Source organism: Salmo salar, chromosome 23, assembly GCF_965601325.2.
Source record: "Salmo salar chromosome 23, fSalSal1, whole genome shotgun sequence".
NCBI classification, from domain to species: domain Eukaryota; kingdom Metazoa; phylum Chordata; class Actinopteri; order Salmoniformes; family Salmonidae; genus Salmo; species Salmo salar.
Window position 1 is genome coordinate 40,845,366 of NC_138313.1, and position 4,635 is coordinate 40,850,000.

Here is a 4,635-nt window from a genome sequence, read left to right on the forward strand (position 1 = left end):
ACCAACTGTCAAGTGTCTTCACTGACATTTTCAACCTCTCCCTGACCGAGTCTGTAATACCTATATGTTTCAAGCAGACCACCATAGTCCCTGTGCCCAAGGAAGGGAAGGTAACCTGCCTAAACGATTACCTCCCCGTGGCACTCACGTCGGTAGCTATGAAGTGCTTTGAAAGGCTGGTCATGGCTCACATCAACAGCATCCTCCCGGACACCCTAGAACTACTCCAATTTGTATACCGCCCCAACAGATCCACAGATGACTCAATCTCAATCGCACTTCACCTGGACAAAAGGAACACCTATGTGAGAATACTGTTCATCGACTACAGCTCAGTGTTCAACACCATAGTGCCCACGAAGCTCATCACTAAGCTAAGGACTCTGGGACTAAACATCTCCCTCTGCAACTGGATCCTGGACTTCCTGATGGGCCGCCCCCTGGTGGTAAGAGTAGGCAACAACACGTCTGCCACGCTGATCCTCAACACTGGAGCCCCTCAGGGGTGTGTACTTAGTCCCCTCCTGTATTCCCTGTTCACCCACGACTGCATGGCCAAACACGACTCCAACACCATCATTAAGTTTGCTGACGACACAACAGTGGTAGGCCTGATCACCGACAACAATGAGACGGCGTATAGGGAGGAGGTCAGAGAACTGGCAGAGTGGTGGAAGGACAACAACCTCTCCCTCAATGTGAGCAAGACAAAGGAGCTGATCGTGGTCTATAGGAAAAGGAAGACAGAGCACGCCCCCATTCTCATTGACGGGGCTGTAGTGGAGCGGGTTGAGTTTCAAGTTCATTGGTGTCCACATCACCAACAAACTATCATGGTCCAAACATACCAAGACAGTTGTGAAGAGGGCACGACAAAACCGTTTCCCCCTCAGGAGACTGAAAAGATTTGGCATGGCCCCCCAGATCCTCAAAAGGTTCTACAGCTGCACCATAGAGAGCATCCTGACTGGTTGAATCACCGCTTGGTACAGCTACTGAGAGTAGTGCGAATGGCCCAGTACATCACTGGGGAAAAGCTTCCTGCCATCCAGGACCTAAATAATAGGTGGTGTCAGAGGAAAGCCCATAAAATTGTCAGAGACTCCAGTAACCCAAGTTATAGACTGTTTTCTCTGCTACCAGCACGACAAGCGGTACCGGAGCGCCAAGTCTAGGACCAAAAGGCTCCTCAACAGCTTCTATCCCCAAGCCATTAGACTGCAAATCGCCACCGGACAATTTACATTGACCCCCCCCCACCCCCCTCGCTGTTTGTTTGTTACCTATGCATTGTAACTTCGCCCCCACCTACATGTACAGATTACCTCAACTAGCCTGTAACCCTGCACACTCACTTGGTACCGGTGCCCCCTGTATATAGCCTCGTTATTGTTATTCTTATTGTGTTTCTTTTTACTATTACTTTTTATTTTAGCCTACTTGGTAAATATTTTCTTCTTCTTGAATTGCACTGTTGGTTAAGGGCTTGTAAGTAAGCATTTCACGGTAAAGTCTACACTTGTTGTATTTGGCGCATGTGGCAAATAGTTTGATTTGATTTGATAACCAACAAAAACGGCTCAAAACTCCTGCAGCTCTGTCGCACACTTGGTATGTACATGGTCAATGGTAGTCTTCGAGGGGACTCCTACAGTAGGTACACCTATAGCTCATCTCTTGGCAGTAGTACTGTAGACTACCTTATCACTGACCACAACCCAGAGTCTCTTAGAGCGTTCACACTCAGTCCACTGTCACCCCTTTCAGGTCTCAGCAAAATCACAGTCTACTTGAACAGAGCTATGATCAATCATGAGGCATCAAAGCCAAAGGAACTGAATAATATTCAGAAATGCTATAGATGGAAGTAAAGTAGTGTGGAAATCTACCAAAAAACAACTAGCCATCCCTTCAATCCCTTATTCCTGGACAAAAGGTTTCACTGTAATAGTGAAGGTGTAAACTTGGCAGTATAAAACCGAAACAGTATAGTTGACCTCTCAGCTTCACTATCAAATCAAACAAATTCAAGCATACAACCTAAGAAAATTAACAACAATGACAAACGGTTTGATGAAGAAAGCAAAAACCTAAGAAAGAAATTGAGAAACCTATCCAACCAAAAACATAGAGACCCAGTAAACCTGAGCCTTCGCCTTCACTATGGTGAATCACAAAAACAATACAGAAATACACTACGGAAAAAGAAGGAACAGCACGTCAGAATTCAGCTCAATGTAATTGAAGAATCCATAGAATCTAACCACTTCTGGGAAAATTGGAACGCACTAAACCAGCAACAACACAAAGAGTTATCTATCCAAAACAGAGATGTGTGGGTAAACGACTTCTCCAATCTTTTTGGCTCTATAACAAAGAACAAACAGCAAAACCATATACATGATCAAATACAAATCTTAGAATCAACTATTAAAGAGTACCAGAACCCACTGGATTCTCCAATTACATTGAATGAACTACAGGACAAAATACAAACCGTCCAACCCAAAAAGGCCTGTGGGGATGATGGTATCCTAAATTAAATGATAAAATATACAGACCACAAATTCCAATTGGCTATACTTAAACTCTTTAACATCACCCTCAGCTCTGGCATCTTCCCCATTTTTTCGAATCAAGGACTGATCACCCCAATCCACAAAAGTGGAGACATATTTGACCCCAATAACTACAGGGGGAGATGCATCAACAGCAACCTTTGGAAAATTCTTTGCATAAAATATACAGACCACAATCTCCAATTGGCTATACTTAAACTCTTTAACATCATCCTCAGCTCTGGCATCTTCCCCATTTTTTGGAACCAAGGACTGTCACGCCCTGACCTGAGAGAGATGGTTTATTTCTCTATTTTGTTAGGTCAGGGTGTGGTGTGGGCATTATATGTTTGTATTTCTTTGTTTTGGGCCGAGTATGGTTCCTAATCAGAGGCAGCTGTCTATTGTTGTCTCTGATTAGCAATCATACTTAGGCAGCCTTTTCCCACCTGTGTTTGTGGGTAGTTGTTTTGTGTTTTCTGTACCTGACAGAACTGTGTGCTTTGGTCCCCTTCCTCTAACGACAGCCGTAACAGAACTACCCACCACCAAAGGAACAAGCAGCGTGGTCAGTATGAATGGACCTGGGAGGAAATCCTAGACGGGAAGGGACCCTGGAGGCAGGACGGGGAGTATCGCCGTCCGAAGGAGGAAATAGAGGCAGCGAAAGTGGAACGGCAACATTACGAGGAGCTATCCCAACGACGGAAGCCCGAGAGGCAGCTCCCCCCCCAAAAATGGGGGGGGGCACACGGGGAGATTGGCGAAGTCGGGGTTGAGACCTGAGCCAACTCCCCATGCTTACTGTGGGGAGCGAGTGACCGAGCAAGCACCGTGTTATGCGGGGATGCGCACTGTGTCACCAGTGTGCAGCTACAGCCCGGTGCGCTCGGTGCAAGCTTCCCACAGTTGCTGTGCTAGAGTTGGCAGTGAGCCAGGAAGAATTGTGCCGGCTCAGCGTTCCTGGTCTCCAGTGCGTCTCTTTGGCCCAGGTTATCCTGCGCCAGCTCTACGCACGGTACCCCCCGTTCACCAGCACAAACCAGTTCATCCTGTGCCAGCACTCCGCCCTTGCTGGGCTAAAGTAAACATCCAGCCAGGACAGGGTGTGCCAGCCCTAAGCTCCAGACCTCCAGTGTGCCTCCACGGCCTAGTATACCCTGTGCCTGCTCTGCGCACCCAGTCTCCTGTGTGTCTCCCCAGTCCGGTGAGACCGGTTCCAGCTCCACATAGGAAGCCTCCAGTGATGATCTATGGTCCGAAGCCTCCAGTGATGATCCATGGCATGAAGCCTCCAGTGATGATCCATGGCCCGGAGCCTGTAGTGATGATCCATGGCACGAAGCCTCCAGTGATAATCCATGGTCCGGAGCCTCCAGTGATAATCCATGGCACGAAGCCTCCAGTGATGATGCATGGCCCGGAGCCTGTAGGGATGATCCATGGCACGAAGCATCCAGTGATGATCCATGGTGCGGAACCTGTAGTGATGATCCATGGCACGGAGCCTACAGCGAAGTCCCCCGGTCCGGAGCCTCCAGTGACGCTCCCCAGTCCGGAGCCTCCAGCGACGCTCCCCAGTCCGGAGCCTCCAGCGACACTCCCCAGTACGGAACCTCCTGAGACGGCCTGCAGCCCGGAACCTCCAGTGACGATCTGCAGCCCAGAGTCTTCAGCGACGGTCTGCAGCCCAGAGTCTTCAGCGGCGGTCTGCAGCCCAGAGTCTTCAGCGGCGGTCTGCAGCCCAGAGTCTTCAGCGGCGGTCTGCAGCCCAGAGTCTTCAGCGGCGGTCTGCAACCCAGAGTCTTCAGCGGTCGCCTGCAGTCCAGAGTCGTCAGCGGCGGTCGGCAGTTCAGAGCCTCCGGCGATGATCCACGGTCTGGTTCCTCCGACGACACAGAAGCGGGGGGATCAGCGGGTGGAGTGGGGGCTACGCCCCGAACCAGAGCCGCCGCCAAGAATAGATGCCCACCCGGACCCTCCCCTATAGGTTCAGGTTTGCGGCCGGGAGTCTGCACCTTTGGTGGGGGGGGGGGGGGGTACTGTCACGCCCTGACCTGAGAGAGACGGTTTATTT